The sequence below is a fragment of the Hylobates moloch genome, unplaced genomic scaffold (genome assembly GCF_009828535.3).
Source record: "Hylobates moloch isolate HMO894 unplaced genomic scaffold, HMol_V3 SCAFFOLD_2, whole genome shotgun sequence".
Lineage (NCBI taxonomy): Eukaryota > Metazoa > Chordata > Mammalia > Primates > Hylobatidae > Hylobates > Hylobates moloch.
In genome coordinates, this window is record NW_026652277.1 from 166,988,033 (window position 1) to 167,007,733 (window position 19,701).

At 42.3% G+C, this 19,701-nt stretch overlaps 2 protein-coding genes and 1 pseudogene across 3 annotated transcripts in view; 1 reads left to right on the forward strand and 2 right to left on the reverse strand.

The window, feature by feature from the left end:
* Positions 1-19,701, reverse strand: part of DYNLT1 (dynein light chain Tctex-type 1) — a 241,327-nt gene that overhangs the window by 152,637 nt on the left and 68,989 nt on the right. The window lies entirely within an intron of this gene.
* The window catches only part of EZR (ezrin), a 54,008-nt gene that overhangs the window by 26,861 nt on the left and 7,446 nt on the right, over positions 1-19,701 (reverse strand). The gene's annotated exons all lie outside the window — the stretch shown is intronic.
* LOC116473497 (large ribosomal subunit protein eL34-like) lies at positions 17,363-17,752 on the forward strand (annotated as a pseudogene).

Consider the following 19,701-nt stretch of genomic DNA (forward strand, 5'->3'; position numbering starts at 1 on the left):
GGTGGCCGAGGCAGGCGGATCACGAGGTCAGGAGATCAAGATCATTCTGGCTAACATGGTGAAACCCCATCTCTACTAAAAATACAAAAAATTAGCCAGGTGAGGTGGCGGGCACCTGTAGTCACAGCTACTGGGGAGGCTGAGGCAGAAGAATGGCGTGAACCTGGGAGGCGGAGCTTGCAGTGAGCCGAGATCGGGCCACTGCATTCCAGCCTGGGCAACAGGGCAAGACTCCGTCTCAAAAAAAAAAAAAAAAAAAAAAAAAAGCTACTGAGAAGGTCTGCATGAGTCAACAAATCTACACCTCCTATCAAAAGGACTTCATCTGAGCACCAACAGCTCCAAGACAATGCCAAGTCTTAGCTGGTCCTATCATTCCACAAAATTTTTTACCTATGCTCCAACACCCATGGGCAATCATTCCCCGTGGTATGCAACCTCAAACAATGATTGCCAAGTCTAAAGATCAGCGAGGCCAGGCCCACTGGCTGACGCCTGTAATCCCAGCACTGTGGGAAACCAAGGCAGGCAGATCACCTGAGTCCAGGAATTTGGGACCAGCCTGGGCAACAAGTCAAGACCTCATCTCTCTACAAAAAATCATTCAGGCTGGTGTGAGCTATGTTCGAGCCACTGCACTCCAGCCTGAATGAAAGAGTGAGATCCTCTTTTAAAAAAATAAAAATAATGATCAGGGAGTTGTTCTGGCACTGCAGTAATAAAACTAGGACCAGCAATAGGAATCCATTGGCCCTGTTAAAAGGAATAATTTCCAGTTCTGATCTGGGGACACACCAGAACCTTAAGAACCCCTTCTTAGAATCACAATTTTAATATATGTATATATTCATACATAGGCTCTACAATCTATATCTTTACATAGAGATTGAAGAGAAGATACTCAAAATCTAAACAGGTAAATGAATACTATGTTAATGAGCTGCTTTAAGTTAAAGGGCGTGTCTGTTACTTGATTAGTCATTACCCTACTAGTGTTTCCCACTGGGGGTGCTCTTGTCATTCTGGACAGCACAAGTATTCATTCTGTAAGACTATCCCAAGCACTCGGGAACGTTTAGCATCCTTAAGCCATCCAATGACTGAGTGTCCCCAGTCACTGGAACATCTAAAAGCAACCCCACCCACACACACATTTCCAAATGCTCTACGGGGAAAAGGGAGGAGATCCTCCCCAGATTAAGGACCACAGCATGGCACTGCCTTACCCTACTGCATGATAAACAGTTCCATGTTTAGAAAGACAATTATTTTCAATGTTATAGATAAAATAATGTGCTACAATACAGCATAAGCTTTCACCAAAGTTTAAAATGAGACATTCACTGAGAGGACAGGGCCATTTACATGCATACTTTGTCTACTTATCCAAGGGCTTGAAGAAAAAAAAAAGACTTTGGGGCCAGATGCAGTGGTTCACACCTGTAATCCCAGCACTTTGGGAGGCCAAGGCGGGTGGCTCACTTGAGGTCAGGCGTTCGAGACCAGCCTGGCCAACACAGTGAAGCCCCGTCTCTATTAAAAATACAAAAATTAGCCGGGCGTGGTGCCACGTGCCCGTACATAGTCCCAGCTTCTTGGGAGGCTGAAGCAGGAGAATTGCTTGAACCTGGGAGGCAGAGGGTGCAGTGAGCAAGATCGCGCCACTGCACTCCAGCCTGGGTGATATAGCAAGACTCAAAACCACCACCAGCACTAGCACCACCAGGCTGCAGCAATTGAGAAAACACATCTAAATCCCAACTTTCCATTTTATTATCAGGGTGTTAGGTTTCCCTCGTCAGCAACTGTTTTTAGTGAACTCAACATATTTGAATGCCAACTGGTTCTTGTATCTTCAATAATGCCAGAGGAATAAGGTGGTACTGGGACTGTATGATTCTGATACACACAAGGATTGTCCCACAAAAAACTCAAGTCCATGGGCTTAAACATACCACCACACATGTCCAAACTATGTGCAGACTGGAGAAAAAGAGCGCGTGGTCTGCAGTTTTTATTGTCTTAGTAATTCCCCTCAGATTACACACTGTTACCAAAAACCATGTTCAGTGAAGGCAACACAATCACATGTGTGGTACAGGTGTGTGTATAGTAAGCAGTTAGTCATCTAAGATCTACCCAAAAAAAGGGCAATACTTCTCTCAGGTTTGCCAAAATATTAAAAACTTTTTAAAGTTATGCTTTGCTTGGGGGTGGTGGTGGTGATTTAAGTTTAACTTTACTCCTGTACCAACTCCCGAGACAAAAAGAACCATGTGGTTGATGCTACAGATGAAGCTAATGAAAAACCAATACTGTTTCTACTCTCCCTTTGCTTAATAACCTACTCTTTAAAAAATTCTAGGTTAGGCACAGTGGTTCACGCCTGTAATCACAGCACTTTGGGGGGCCAAGGCAGGCAGATCACTTGATGTCAGGAGTTCAAGACCAGCCCTGGCCAACATGGTAAAACCCCATCTCTACTACAAATACAAAAATTAGCCAAATGTGGTGGCACACACCTGTAATCCTAGCTACTCAGGAGGCTGAGGAGAGAGAATCGCTTGAACCTGGGAGGCAGAGGTTGCAGTGAGCCAAGATCACGCCGCTGCTCTCCAGCCTAGGTGACAGGGTGAGACTCCATCGCAAAAAATAAATAAATAAATAAATAAATAAATAATTCTATTTGTTGGCCAGGTATAATGGCTCAGGCCTGTAATTGCAGGACTTTGGGGAGCCAAGGCAGGAGGATCTCAAGGCGAGGAGTTTGAGACTACCCTGGGCAACATAGCAAGAACCCGTCTCTAACTTTTAAAAACTTAAAAAAAAAATTATATTTGTGTTATTACAGGTTAGCTCAGCTCGAACTTACTATACTACAGGATGAACCACAATAGCTTTATTCTTCTAATGTTCCATGGCCGCAGACTACAGGACCAACCCCTGCTAGTGGGCACCTAACATATTCATTCGATCCACAAATACCAATTAACTACTGCAAGGTGTGCCAGGCACCACGATGGGCACTGTGAGTACAGAGAGGCATTAGCCCTCCCTATCCCTGAGTGGCTTACACATTAATGAAGATGGGTGTGCCTCAAGTGATCACACACCACAGTGCTTCCCACATCAGCCTCACCATCAGAATCCCCACAGAAGCTGTTCAAACACCCTCAACCCAGGAAGCTGTCACTTCCACAAGTGATTTTGAGGAGGCCAAATTTGGGAATCACTGGAAGGCAAGACACGGGAGGCAGAAGGCCTGGGTTTGAGAGCTACCTCTGTAATCCGAGGACCCCTAGCTGATGACTTCCTCTGCCACTGGGCCTCAGTTACCTGATCTGCAGGTAGAGTTTGGACTAGATGGCTTTGGGCCTTTTCCCACTCTGAAATGCTACGTTCAAAGCCCACAGTTCAGGTGTGACACAGCCAGTGCCATCGGACAGTAGAGGTATAAGTACCCCCGAAGGGTCTCCCTCCTTAGGGGACACATGCCAATGGAACCAGAGGTCCAATAAATACTGTCTGACCACTAGGAGAAAAGTAACCCACTAGAGAATGCTATTCAAGGCCAGCAAGTAGAGTGTTTTCACGGAGAAGGGACAACACACCTGTGTTCGCTTTCCCAAGAGGGAAAGTACCCCTCCAGGCAGACACACGACAGCACAGGTGTTACCACTCCAACCCAACGGACATGCAAGGTGTTAAACCCCAAGCTGCTTTGTTTTTAAATAAACTCAGTAACAATTCACCTTATTAAAACAAAATAAACCCAACATCCTCTTTGCTCATTCCCTGGAGCACCTGAGCCTGGCACACAGGCCTGGCGGCAGGGGTGGCCCCAGCCTCACTCAGGCCAACCCTGTTCCTCTCCCTTGCTGCTGATATTGAGTGGCTGGAGACCATTTAATCTGTGAGCATCTTCCAGCTCGATCATTAAAATCATCTTGCCTGGCTTTTGACACCATCCCAAGCCAGCAGCTATGTAGTTCTCTTTGAAATTATTTGGCTTTGAAAAGGCAAGGAACAAAAATGGGGATATGCTGTGGGGGGCAGTGTTTGGAGGTCACATAACTCTGCAGTGGTTAAGGTGGGGTTTTCTGTTTCCTCCTTCTTTAGCTGAAAGGCTGTTGCCTGTCTGCCATGTTGATGCCAACAGTGGCAGCCCAGGACGGGGCCACAGTCTCCACTTCACAGATTGTTCTGCCCACAGGTTATTTCCACGGAGCATCCCAGGGAACTAGCATTTGTCAGAATATAGTTGGGAAAACATGATTCCTGAGTCTTCCCAGTTTAATTTTATCAAAATGCCATCTTAAAATGCCTTCTAAGAGTCTAAGGAATGAAAAAGATACCAAGTTGACAATTAAATTTTGTATTTTGCTTCTAATGTATGAATATAATTGCTGAATATTTGGCCAAGTTATTTCCCAGGTATTTTCCTCATTTTGGTAAATAAATACAGGTATGCAATTTTTCCTTTGGTGGGCATCCATTTCCTCTGAATATTTTAAACTTAGTTTAAGATTACCTCTACAATCACACTTTTTATAGCATAAATTCAAACTGTAATAAAAGCCTAAGACAGGAGGGAAAAGTCCAAGATCAGTTCCTCCACAAACATTACAGGAGAGCAACCCTTGAGTCTTAGACAAAAGAACCAGATTTAATTTCAGTGGCCAGAACACTGCAGGAAAAAAGTTTGCAATAATTTTTTTATGTACTCAAAAATCAGGAAAACCATGTAAAGTAAGAAAGGGAAATTCAAATGGGAGCATTTGAATGTCTGAATTTCAGGCAGTGGATTCAGTGATAACAGATTAATCCCTATATTATCACACCTGCCATTTACTCAAAAACCAGTCTGAGTAGAGCCATCCAGCCACCACCAAGATTACATTGTGAGCTTGACCTTCCATATCATTTAAAATGTCAACGCTGTTTTCCAACATTCCAGCCCTCTTCCGAAGGTGCCACTTCAGCAACTTTTAACAGCTTTCAAATATTTGGATAAGACCTTTCAAATACTTAGAAATGCTGATAGGAAGTAGATACAGTAAATTTTCTCCCACAAATGGAAGTATGATAGGGAAAATTCTTACAACCAATGATAAATGAATTAAAAGCTTTGCAGCTGCTATTTTGGTTCACTTAATTGGGTAATTATAGAGACAAAACTGTATATTTTTCTTTTCATGTTGAGTCACTATGTACTTTAAATAGCAGCTATTGAAATATAAGTTACCATAAAATTTACCCATGTAAAATGTATAATTCAGTGGTTTTTAGTATATTCAGAATTATGCAGCTGACACTGCTATCTAGTTTTGGAATAGTTTGTCAGCCCAATAAGAAACTCCATGGCCACTGGCAGTCATTCCCCATTCCTCCTGATCCCTCAGCCCCTGGAAACCACCAATCTACTTACTGTCTCTAAGGATAAGGATTGGCCTATTCTGGACATTTCAGAGAGACAGAATTTTATAATACGCAGTCTTTCATGACTGAATCCCATGACTTAGCATAATGTTTAAAAGGGTTATTCATGTTGTAGCATATACCAGCACTTCATTCTTTTTTACTGCCCAGGAATATTCCACTGTGTGGCTGTCACGTCTGTCTACCCATTCAGGTGATGGACATTTAACTTGCTCCTTGTTGCTTTTAGCAATTGCAAATAAGAAACAGCTGAAAAACAATGGCATTCAAACTAGACTGGTCATTTTCAAAAGAATAAAAATCTTTAGGGAGAAACAAAAGTGAATTTTTAAAAACTAAACTTTTTGGGTTTACTGTTTTTAAGTTCTAAATGAAAATATTCTATGTTCTTACAAGTTGCAGGCTGGCAAACTGACATGAATGCAGTAGCGGCGCTCCAATCATGCATGGCCATGCTGCACTCTGCCGCCTTAGCCCTCACTGCTTCTGGGTGCTATGGGGTGCCCCACCAGGGCAGCGCTGAGAGGCCGGCTCAGGTTTGCTTCAGAGACCTTCCTTGATGGAAGAGGGACTTAGTTTGCTGCTCCACTGTTTTTTTTTTTTTTTTGAGAAAGGGTTTTGCTCTGTTGCCCAGGCTGAAGTGCAGTGGCGCGATCTCAGCTCACTGCAACCTCTGCCTCCAGGGTTCAAGAGATTCTCCCACCTTAGCCTCCTTAGCTGGGACCACAGGCACCCGCCACCACAGCCGGCTAATTTTTCTATTTTTTGTAGAGATGGAGTTTCACCATGTTTCCCAGGGTGGTCTCGAACTCCTGACCTCAAGGGATCTGCCCACCTCAGCTTCTCAAAGTGCTGGGATTACAGGTGTGAGCCACTGCTCCACATTTAACTCCAATGATGCTGGGCATAACCCAGCACTCTAATTACAAAAATTTGTTTTGTTATAACTGAACATTCCCTTTCTATTTTAGACTTTCTTAGCTGAACATCTCTCTCCCCCAGCCCTATTCACGGCTGCTCACAAAAACATGACAATACCAGGCATGGTTCATGAAGTCTGGTGTGGGAAGAGGAGGCGTGGCTCACACCCCTTTGAAGTCATTTAAGACATATGGCCAGCTGTACCTCATATGCAGCCATTCACAGGCCCTCCAGGCGCTCAAACCTGAAAAAAATCACTCGGGAGCTTGTTCAAACAGTTTCCTGGACCCCAGGCTAAGGGTCTGACTCAGGTTGGGAGGGGCCTACATTTCTGTGTTTACCGGCTCACAGCTGATGCCAAGGCCATGCTATGACCAACAGTGCCCGGGCAGCAGGGGGCAGAACCTGCCATCAGGAATATGCAACAGGACACGACCCGTTTGGCCGAGATTAATGTATTTACCTCTGCTGATTTATAATCCTTTATATAAAAACATCCTTACTAAGTCTCCCTTCATTGTACTAGCAGACAGGTTTTCTCTAACGAAACCTCAGATCACAACAGATGGACTCACATATTTTAGTAGTCTCTCTGGATCCTGATCCCCTTATCTCACTGTCTCCATGAACAATATGCCAACTGAATAAATTATAGCACTAGCTATGACAGACAGTGGTCGTTTTCCACAAATGCTGGCTAATAGCCAAGCTCTGTAAAACATTACCATTGACTTAGCAAACCTCAACCAGCTTAGTGCAGAAATGCAGATACTCTAATTCAGTCAAGGCAGGCAAAGCAGAAAAGCCCGAGAGGCAAGTGAATTGTTTGTGGGGTTTTTTTAAGCTCTTCTTTCTCCCCATCACCAACCTTTTTTAGAGTGTCACAGTAATGGCTAACACTGAAAATATAACTTTGTTTCCATGTATTATACGAAGCGAAGGTCTTTCTTACATGAACAATGCTGCTCCCAGTAGCAAACTGTTTTATATACAAAATTATATCAATGTAGTTGCAACGGAAAACCCAATGACTACATTTTACATTATTATGGTTTCCAGCAAGCATATGGTTAGCATGCCCAAGTTTTACTCCAGAAAGGCAGTCCAGAAACCACCCTGTTATAAATAACATTCTTTCAAGGACAGCGAGGGCTGAGATGAGAACCACTATGTTGCTAAAGGTATTTATCAAAATATTCAAAACATTATTAGAGAAGTAAAATAGCAAGGTGGTCCTTAAAATATTATTTTCTATTAAATGAAGTCTCTCTCTCTATATATATTATCCATTTATGACACTGACCTGACAGTATACTTGGCAAAGACATCAACACCACTGGTCAGGGCTCTTCTCTAAACATTCCCACCCATAGCAATGGCCTTGTCACCGACGAATGAAAGGAAGGGCTAGAAGAAATTCCAGGGACACACATTTAAGCTCCCTTTTTCCTCAGAGATCCCTGTTCTGATAAGTGTTCTCTCTCAACATCAGCCTTCTCGAGCTAAGTGTCCTTGTTGACCTTTATGAGGTGGAAATAACAGTATAAATACATCACGCTAGGCTGGGAACGGTGGCTCACGCCTATAATCCCACTGCTTTGGGAGGCTGAGGCGGGCGGGTCACTTGAGACCAGCAGTTCGAGACCAGCCTGGCCAATATGGTGAAACCCCCTCTCCACTAAAAATACAAAATAATAGCCGGGTGTGGTGGTGCACATTCGTAATCCCAGATCCACCAGGGACTAAGGCAGGACAATCGCTTGAACCTGGGAGGTGGAGGCTTCAGTGTGCCGAGATTGCACCACTGCACTCCAGCCTGGGTGACAGAGTGAGACTGTCTCAAAAAGAAAAAAAAATTGTACTAATAAAATAATCCTGAGGCATATCTGCAAATGCAATGGATGAAGATGTAGAACACAGCTACTCCTTTCTATTAAGCTTTCTGTATCTTAAATTATACCCGATTATTTTATATGACCTCTTCTTTTAAGGTTAAAGAACGAGAGCGCAAAGGCAAAGAAATCTTGGCCAGGCACAGTAGCTCACTCCTGTAACCCTAGCACTTTCGAAGGCCAATGTGGGAAGATCACTCGGGCCTAGGAGGTCGAGTCTGCAGTGAGCCATGATTGCACTACCACACTGGGTAACAGAACCCTGTCTTTTTTATTTTTTTTGAGACAGGGTCTCGCTCTGTCAAGGCTGGAGTGCAGTGGCACAATCTCGGCTCACTGTAGCTTCCACCTCCCGGGTTCAAGCGATTCTCCTGCCTCAGCCTCCAGAGTATCTGGGATTACAGGCGTGCACCACCATGCCCAGCTAACTTTTGTATTTTTGGTAGAGACGGGGTTTCACCATGTTGCCAGCCACGCTGGTCTTGAACCGGGCAGGGTGCTGGGATTACAGGCATGAGGAGAACCCTATCTCCAAAAACAAACAAACCAAAAAAATCTGCTTGTCTATCAGGCTCAGGAAAATGTTCAGATGCCAAAGAAAGGCCGGCCATTTATCTAAGCTCCACAAATCTTGTAAAAAGTGCAGAATTAATCGCAACAAAAATTGTCACGTAATTCAGTAAAATTTCATTGCACCCATTTTGTCTGCAGCACAATAACAAAAACAAGGGTACACTAGTTATAAAACTCATTCTGATAAGTTTTCATATAATTATATAACGCCAGGATATGTACTAGTCTTTTACTGCCTAAGTAATAGGAATAATAAAATCATCCAGTGTTGGAACTCACAACAGTCCACTTGTCACAACCCTGATAACCACTATAACCAGCACTCCCCACAGGGGTCAAAGTGCTAGCTCCTCGTCCTCAGTTACTCCTCTAGCTTTCCTAGGAATCATGGACAGTCATACTATTCCCAGGAACATGACGCACAGAAAGTCACTGACCAAGTGGCAGAGTCCCGAGTACAGACCAGTGTTAGCTGCTGTGGGACGTCCTGGGGCCCATGATGGAGCTGCAGACACTGTGCGTTGCGACAGCTGTTGTTCCCCATCAGGAGAATTCAAGTTTGGCTACACATGGATTGATAATGACAGTTAATGGCATGACTTAGGTGCCTGTAGGCAGTGTCTGTCTATCAAAAAACGTAACCCACCACAACATAGTGCCCTTTAGATTGAAACAATCTGGCCTCCCCACCCATTCCTTCTTGCCAGGTGTAAAGGGCATTCATTGGTTAGTACCTGCCCAGGTGCCAACTACTAATGAAAGCAAGGTCATAACTACAGACTTCAGCATCTAAGGAGCCAACTTAACTCTGTGGAAAACCAAGCAGCTGTAGCTGGAGTTTCTCAGTTCAGTCCTTATTTTAGGAAATGGGAGTACAACTTTTAACCTGAATAAAAAGGCTTTTTGGTACAGTCACTGTTTCCAATTTTAACTGCCAGCAAGTCTGGCAGAAAGGAAAATTTACCAAATATCAATTTTTGTTATGATTTTTTATGATGCGTTCTGCTTATACTCATTCACATCTAAATATTTACAAACACCTTATAGTTTAGTTCTTGTGGAATATCTGTATACTTCTACTTGACTATGGCTAGTTAGGTTTTTGGTTGTTGTTGTTTTTGTTTTTTGTTTTTTTAAGGCGGAGTTTCACTCTTGTTGCCCAGGCTGGAATGCAGTGGCGCAATCTCGGCTCACTGCAACCTCCACCTCCCGGGTTTTCAAGCGATTCTCCTGCCTCAGCCTTCGGAGTAGCCGGGATTATAGGCATGCGCCACCACGCCCGGCTAATTTTTGTATTTTTAGTCGAGACGGGGTTTCACCATGTTAGCCAGGATGGTCTCGATCTCCTGACCTTGTGATCCACCCGCCTTGGCCTCCCAAAGTGCTGGGATTACAGGTGTTAGCCACCGCGCCCGGCCAGGTTTTTGCTTGTTTAAGCACAAGAACCATACATGGTTTATCCCTCAAATGCAGCATCCAGCCCATGTCCAGTATCCTAGGGGCCGTGTCTCCTACCCTGTGATTCTCCTGACGCCACAGGGAAGCAGGAACTCATTTCCCAGAGAAGCCAGAAGCACTTCAAGGAACTTTTTCAGTAATTTAAATGATGAAAAGTAACACTACATGCCACTCACACCTCCTTTTCTAAACTGTTCTCCTTACTACTTCCTCCAGCACCACCATTAGGCTAAACTTAAAATGTCAAGGCTAAATTCTTAACGTGCAGCGGATGTTAACAGGGCAGAGTACTGACACAGAAGTGGGGGCTTGGAATTTCCTAGTAACTTTGACTTTTCACATATTTACATGATGTTATATTTTTATGTTATATAAATGTATGTTTTAAGTAGACCAATCAGAATAGTGATGAAGTATAACTGGTAGAGTGACTCCAAATGAGTACTCGATACAAGGTATACGGTTATCCTCATCTGATGACCTTTTTTTTAACGGTTACGGAAACCGAGACCCTCAACTTCTGGTAATCAGCTATCAAAATATCTGTGTAGCTCTGGCTCTTTAACATTACTCCTAAAATAGCATCTTTTGAAAAGTTTGTATTTCCCAATTCCAGGGTAAACATTATGTAACATTTTATATATATAATATATATGAGTCCAGAATAATAGCTACCCCATAATTTCAAGAACATGTAATGAAATCTCAAATCCTTCTAAATAGCTCCTTTTTCCTCTGAGAGTAAGCCACTTCCTGCCCCTAGACCCACATCCTGTCAGACCAAGGCTGCTCAACAAACACAAAAAGCGGACAAACCAGTCCCATCTGCGCTCATTATAATCAGCAAGAAAATCATGACCTTAGAACTAGAAGGAAACTTTCTGGGCATTCACGTTCAAAAGAGGGTCATTCTAAAACCAGGTTGGGAAGAGTTCTGTGCTAAGCCCTCCCTACTGTCCCACTGCGTCTGGGAGGCAGAAAGGAGCTGCTTTCCATAGATCTGACAATGAAATGACTGCTAGTCATGCCCGAGTTCCAAGCCTGCACTGCCGAGTAACACTGATGGCCATTTCCGACCTGCTGATGGCATATGAAAATAATGCTCCTGGCCAGGCGCGGTGGCTCACGCTTGTAATCCCAGCACTTTGGGAGGCCGAGGCGGGTGGATCACGAGATCAGGAGATCGAGACCACCGTGAAACCCCATCTCTACTAAAAATACGGCGGGGCCCGTTCCAGTATCAGAAGTGAGGCAGAGAATGGGTGAACCTGGAGGGAGTTGCAGTGCCGAGCGTGCCATGAGACACCACTTTCCCCTAGGAAAGGGAAAAGAAATAATCAAAGGATGTTACGTTCAGCAAAAGAAACTATTCTTTCTAGAATCAAAATCTACATCCTTCTCATCTCCTCACCCCAGGGCAGGTAAAATAAAGAGAAAGTGACCTTGAACAAGAATTTATCTAATAAACTCGTTAAGTCTAAGTCTTGATTGTATACCATGTGATTTCAGTTTCACTAGGTATATCATAAATACTTCATCACCAACATGCTTCACTAAAATGTGCAGGTAATTATATACAGAAACTTAAGTTTAGTAACTACTTAGTAAACTTAGTAACTATACACATAAACAAAAGTAAGGGACAAGGCCAAGATGGCTTATTATATGCTAGAGTCAGTTTTAATTCTAGGCTCAGAAAACATAGGGAACTAAAGGCCTATAGATTAAACATCACTATTCACCTGGAACGCATGGTTGTCTCTGTAAATTTAGAAGCCTGTGAAGCGCTTTTCCTTTCTGATCTGGGGGGTGAGAAGGTGAGTCTAGGAAACAATGAGGCTGAGGTGGGTGGATCACGAGGTCAGGCGACCAAGACCATCCTGGCCAACATAGTGAAACCATCTCTACTAAAAATACAAAAATTAGCTGGGCATGGTGGCGCGTGCCTGCAATCCCAGCTACTCGGGAGGCTGAGGCAGGAGAATCGCTTGAACCAGGGAGTCGGAGGCTGCAGTGAGCCTACATGGCGCCACTGCACTCCTAGCCTGGTGACAGAGACTCCGTCTTGGAAAAAAAAAAAGAAAAAAAAGAAAAGAAAAAGGTCAAAAATTTATTTGCTAACCTGTTGTTTTAGAGGACATATGACATAAACCATACTTAAGTCTTGCGCCATTGCTGAGATAAATTTTTGCCCCTAGTTAAGATCACATGAGCAATATTCTCCTATAAGAAACTTCGATTAGACAAGATTTGAACTCACCCCAGTCTTTACTTTTGCTATCAAAAATTAGCAAGACCAAAGTAGCTTCTTTAAAAAAATCCAAAATGAATCAGTAATCTTACAAAATTTGCAAACCCCGCCAAAACTTACTTTTAAAATCACCGTTTCTGTTTATCCCACTTTCTTTTTCTTCCTCTTCCTTCTCCTTCTTCTTTGTCAAATAGAGAATTGAGTTATTATCATTGATCCATACGAAGTCCCTCTCTCATTTATTTTCTTTAATTCCCACCCATTTCTATTCCCCGTCTTCCCATGTGCAACCTTCCTAATATGTTTGATATGCATCTTGTTTGTATTTTTAGAAAATGTTTAGTTTTGTGTGCAAAAAAAATTAAAATTCCTTCTAGCCCTATAAAAAAATAATAAAATAAAATCACCGTTTCTGAAATTATACTAAATTAAAATTAAAAAAACTCTTCAGTTTATACTGTCAGTATCAAGTATGTTACATCTGAAATGGCATTATAATTTGTACATCATTACTTGACTGGAGAAGACATGGTGTACACTTTACAACCCTATCACTCACCCCAACCCCAACCCATGGTTTGCTGTATTTCCTTCCCCCATCCCTGCCCACAGCCCCAGTATGTAGATTGATCTCTTAAAATGGCTAAAGCCCTACCCAGTAGATGCCCCTTATTTTGTTCATTTCAATTTTCAAGTCTTGAGAAAATCGCTATTAAGACAATGACCTGTTCCCAGTTGGGTCACAGCACTGTGCCCCATTCCTATGGGCCCCTCAAAATATTGGGAATACAGAGTAATAGTGGAAAAAACTGGGAACAAATCGTTCTACGTGTTTCCAAGTCAGCTGCAATTTTGAGTAGTGACCTCCTTTTAAAACATGTGCATGGAGGGTGAGATGGCCTGGGTGGGATTAAATCAGTCACTCATTTGATCCAGAGCACAAAGGTTGCCCCAGCAGCAGGGAATGGGGGAACCTGCCCTTGCCCTGAGATCCTCCCACCTCAACACTCAGGCACTTCATGACGAGCAAAAGTAAAGCATCTCTCCCTTTCTACACTTTAACATGCTTTTTAAAAGCAAATATTCTATTATGGAAAGCTGAAAACATTCATAAAAGTGGAGAGAATAAGTAGTACCATGATCCTCCACACACTCTTTTTTCAGCTTCAACACCATTCTGCTTTTTTCACTGTTTTTTTTTTTTTTTTTTTGCTGGCATATTTTAAGTCCCTCATTCATTATTTCACTTGTAAAAACTTCAGTATATTGCTCTAAAGCACTAAAAAAAAAAAAAACAAAAAACACACAATACCACTATCACATCCAACAATTTAAAACAATTCCTTAATACATCAAGTTCAGTAAATATTATTCAATTTTCCTCCATTTGTTTGAAAATGTCTTTTTGCAGTCGATTTGTTCAAGTTATGTAATGCACCTTGTTATCACACTATTTCCATGTTGCCTTGTTCAGCCAGGTTCTAAATAAAAAATCCAGTTTTCTCACCATTGTCTCCCCGTCTAAATCCATTTAAGAGTCTCACCCAAACAGCAATGGATTATGTAAGCAAATATTTCAACATCGCAGAAGCCAACACCCTTAATTATTTAACTGAGGCAATGAAACACACCTTAATGAAAATACTGTACCAACATACACTATATATATGTTTACAAATAAAGTGATTCCAATCTCATATTTATGTGCTAAGCTTTAACCAAGTGACCTGTGGTTCAATTTTCTCTTTAAAAACGGAACAGGCCGGGCGCAGTGGCTCACGCCTGTAATCCCAGCACTTTGGGAGGCCGAGGCGGGCAGATCATGAGGTCAGGAGATCAAGACCGTCCTGGCTAACATGGTGAAACCCCCTCTCTACTAAAAAATACAAAAAAAAATTAGCCAGGTGTGATGGTGGGCGCCTGTAGTCCCAGCTACTCGGGAGGCTGAGGCAGGAGAATGGTGTGAACCCGGGAGGTGGAGCTTGTAGTAAGTCGAGATCACGCCACTGCACTCCAGCCTGGGCGACAGAGAGAGACTCCGTTTCAAAAAAAAAAAAAAAGGCTGGATCCCAAGACATATTTTATAAGAAATTTACAGATGAAGTAATGGTGCAATAGGTAAAATACTACCAAAACAATCATTTCCCTGAACCACAGCACCTGAGAAAGGATGGAAGAGTAAGTGGGTTTGGCAAATGATGGACTTATCACCAAACCCTTGCAAAAACAAGTTCTTGAAGAAAGACCATCATGGTTCACTGTCCAACCCAAAAGTGATTTACCAGAAAACCAACAAAAACACATCACAGTGGGCCCACTCGTAAGTCATTCTGCCCAATGGTTTTAACGCTTCAAAGAGTTAGTAAAGAATGAAAGTTAATTCTAGCTCTTGCCAAAGCCTAGGTGAAAATTTACAGTAGCACGCTCACCACCCCAACAATGTATTAGACATGTGTCTTTCCCCCTGCCATACAAGCTTCTTGAGAGCAGGTCTTCTTTCAGGAGGGGCTGAGGAAGGCACAGCTCCCTTTACAACTCCAAACAGAAAGCCCATTTTATTTAGTCAGACCAGCACCTACTTTCCAGAGCATTTTGCCATTGAGGAAAGGTGGGACAATGTGCATTTTGGGCTCAAATACACATTAGCAGGAAATGGGTTCCACCATTCACTGGATGTGACTGTCAACCAAGCAGGTGATAATCCTTGAAAAGCCCCTTTTTGTTCACCAATGTCTCTCCAGTACCTGAAAACCTGGCACAAAGTAGGTGCTCTATTTGTTGAATGAATGAATTTTATGCAGGGTGGTTGTACAGGTGTACCTAACATCGGTAACTTAAGAAGAATGTGTGTGTGGAGTTTCGAGCTAAGGAATCCCAGTGGCCAACCCTGAAATCAATTCCTTATCTATGGGGAACATCTGAACCCCCAGCCCACAAGCACTTTAAGGCTGCCAGGTGGAGGCTGTTAGGGGGAGTATGTTAAGTAAAAATGCTGTGTAAACTGCATGCTTTTTGCAAGCTTTCGGGAAGCAGTTGCTGTTCTGTCCAACCCACCACCACTATACTGTCCCATATGTACATTTCCAATAAACCTGGTGCTATCCCTGTTGAAGTCAACAGAGGTCTAGCAAGACAGCTGTGTTCATCATGGCAGCAAAAGGACAAAAAGCAAGGTTACATTTACTTACTACATTATTTCATTGGGCTGCTAAATTAGAGGAAAAGAATGACCATCACGAGCTAGTAAAGCTTTTAATCAGATTAGAATTTATCAGGTACAAGTGGAACCACACAGCCCTTACTGACCAGGGCCAGGCATAAGGCCAGGTGCTTCCCATGTGCCATCTCAGCAGGCATCCCAGGCGGGCAGGCAGGATCTTGTTTACAGATGAGGAGGCAGAGAGAGATGAAAAAACTTGCCCAAGATTACCCACTAGGAGGCAGGTATTTACCTATTTGCTCGTCCTCCTTCCCTCTATTTATCCTGCCAATAAACAAGAATTTAAAGTTTGCTATAAAATAATGCTAAACAAAAAACAAACAAACAAACAAACTTGGGCCAGGCATAGTGGCTTATGGCTATAACGCCAACACTTTGAGAGACTGAGGCAGGAGGATGGCTTGAGGCCAGGTGTTTGAGACCAGCCTGCACAAAACAGTGTGAAACTTCATCTCTACAGAAATAAAAATAAAAAGATTAGTCAGGTATGGTAGTGAGCGCCTGTGGTCCCCCCAGGAGTTCAAGGCTGTGGTGAGCTATGATTGTACCACTGCGCTCGCGCCTGAGCAACAGAGCAAGACCGCATCTCAAAAACACAAAAACAACACCTATCCTCTTGCTTTGCTGACAGAAAAGACAAAAAGCACAAATAAACAAGCACCTGACAGCGTTATAGGTGGAGACTGAGTTCTATGAGTGCAGTAAAGTGGGGCACGGCATAGACAGAGATGGAGCTGTACTTTAGACAGGGTGTTCTGAATCAGGAATGGACTTATAAAACATCTGCAGTCAGAAATTCACATACAGACTATAGTAGATCAAAAGCTCATTTTAAACTATCAATGAGGAAAAAAGCAATTCATTTACATAACATTCTCTTTCCAACTCAAATATCAGGTACAAATTGCTTTCTTTTTAGCATATGCCAGAAATCTGTCGTTACACAATAGCTTAGCAAGTGTGACACAAGATACTGCCACTTTCTCTACACAAAGACCCACCCGAACACCAGCTTTGTTTAAAACATTACCTCAGCACCACTGTGCCTCTCCTCAGTAGTTTGTGAGTCCATGCTCAGAGCCCATGATGTGCTCAACACGGGCTAACAAAACACATTCTGTTCTTTGAGAACAATTTTTTAAAAACTGGAACCATTGGGGTGGATCTGCTTCCAAATATTAGTCCAACCGTAAAATAGATACAAGGTTATAATAAATGCTTAACAATAATTATTTTTATGCTAGAAGCAGGAGTTGGCCCATTTGTTTCTCTGAAGAGCCAGCCAGTAAGTATTTTAGGCTTTGAGGGCCTTATTTGGAGTCCGTTGCATATTGTTTTTTAAAAAATCCTTCAAAAATATAAAAACCATTTTTAGATGGTAGACCAAATAAAAACAGGCCACAGCCAGACTCACCCTGAGATGACAGTTTACCTACCCCATCCTAAAGTAAAAACAATTATTTACAATATCTGAAATGACAACTGTCCACACAGGCAGTTTAAAATCGATCTCTCAGGCAAAAATGGCAAACAAAATTAGGTTGCAGAAAAGTGACTTCAAACTTAAAAATATGGCTCTTCCGGGGACGTTGTCTGCAGGCACTCAGAATGGTCCAAAGTTTGACATACTGATGTAGGCTTTCCTACAATACAGCCTCTAACAAAACTAGGCTGTCCCGAACCCCTGGTAATAGAATTGTTTACCTTTATACCAAGAAGGTTGGGAAAGCACCAAAATGTGCATGTGGTGTGTGCCCAGGCAGACTTCGAGGGGTTCGTGCTGTAAGACCTAAAGTTCTTATGAGATTCTCCAAAACAAAGAAACATGTCAGCAGGGCCTATGGTGGTTCCATGTGTGCTAAATGTGTTCGTGACAGGATCAAGCGTGCTTTCCTTATCGAGGAGCAGAAAATCGTTGTGAAAGTGTTGAAGGCACAAGCACAGAGTCAGAAAGCTAAATAAAAAAAATGAAACTTTTTTGAGTATTAAAAATGAAAAGACTTGCAAAAAAAAAAACTTAAAAATATGAGCAAAATCTGATATACTGACTACTAGAGTTTGATCCTCAGGTGATACTGGTTCCTCTCCTATCAATAAAAGGTGGGTCATGGTGAGATATTTTTTATTTTGCTTTCAAGGTTTTGTTTTCAAGTATATTAGATTAAAAGGATAACTATTAATGAAGTTTTACATTTCCTTTGAAACAGTCTATTTACCTGTAAGTGTTAAGAAGGGGTTAATGAATAAAGGAAAACAGAACTGACCACTGCTGACTGGGAAGCCCACATCCTTCCACACTTACCCAAAGGATCTTACCAGCTGGGAGGCCCTCCCTGGTCCCCAGGGCACACTTCTCTTCTGTGAAGACCTCCATCATGCACTACACTGCAGTTGTTTACACATCTGCTTTCACTAGGAGACTGACAACTCCTTAAAGGCAAAACCAATCTTATTTTCATTGTCCCTGCACCAAGCACATAATGGGATACAATAGCGCTTCAAAACATGAAGGTGGTACCCATGTGACTGATAAGGGAATTCTGACTAGAACACACAGAGGATGGACACGAGAGAAAATCAGAGCCCTCCCTTCTACTAAGATAACCCAAACTGTTCATATTGCTTTTTCCCTGAGAAGACCAACGGACAAACTTTCCCTCATTTATAGGAACCCAAAGTTTTAGCTAACAGGGTAAGTTTGAAAAACATTTGCGGGGTGGGGAAACACAAAAGAAACACATAAAGCTTACAGCATCTGAAGATGAGTTGTTTGGATTTCACTGGTAAAAACTTTGTCTCCATTTAGCTTATGTAACATTCTTTCCACTTAAAAACTAACTCCCATTTTACGGCTGACAAAATTTAGGTTCACAGATGCTAAATGGCTTCCCCAAGTACAGGTAAGCAGTAAATTAGCTATGAAATTTTTTATAGCTATTTGTGGTTTCATTTTGAAAAAAATTATGTATATTAACATATCAAGCATTTCAGTCAAAAGTCTCTAAGTCGCCATTATAGCACAAGGGTTTTGTTCGGTTCTGAAAACTACTTAAGTCTGGAAAAATCTTTTTATGTCAATAGGCATGGATGGTAAATACGTCAGAAGGAAAATAATGCAACCTTTGGTCTTTTCAACAAACACACATTTACTGCTGAAATTAAAAACTAATTGGAGTACTTGGGGAGTCTCAAAGTTGTTACTACTGAAATAAGGGATAATTCAAAATGCATTCACTGACTTTGAAAGCAGACTGAATTTCACTGCTTCAGAATAGAGTTGAAACATCTAACTACCATTAGAAAGCAGGTATATCAAACCACCCTAAGAATCTCTAAATTGTCAAAGATATATAAAAGTTTAAGTTAAAAAAATTAAGAAAAAAATTATAGTTCACTAAGTGATATTGTTTTCCTTTCCCAAACTATAATTATTCAACAGTTAGAAATCACATTATCAGCCAGGCATGGTGGCTCACACCTATAATCTCAACATTTTGGGAGGCCAAGGTGGGAGGATAGCTTGAGTTCAAGAATTTGAGACTAGCCGCCTGGGCCACACAGTGAGATCTCGTTTCACAAAAAAATAAAAATTAGCTGGATGTGGTAGCGTGTGCCTGTGGTCCCAGTTACCCAGGAGGCTGAGATGGGAAGATCACTTGAGCCAGGGGTGGAGGTCAGGGGCACTGAGGCTGCAGTGAGCTGTGACTGTGCCACTGCACTCCAGCCTGGCTGACAGAGTGAGACCCTGTCTTCAAAAAAAAAAAAAAAATCACATTATTTCATTAACAAAAGAGGCCAGTGTGGAAGGAATAAAAGAGAAAAGAGGAACAAGGAATGGGATCTCTTACTTCTCTACCATTTATAGGGAATGTCTAGCCTCTTTTTTTCTCTTTGAAAACAAAGAGTCAAAATGTGAGAGACCACTGGGCACTGCCAAATGAAGCTCT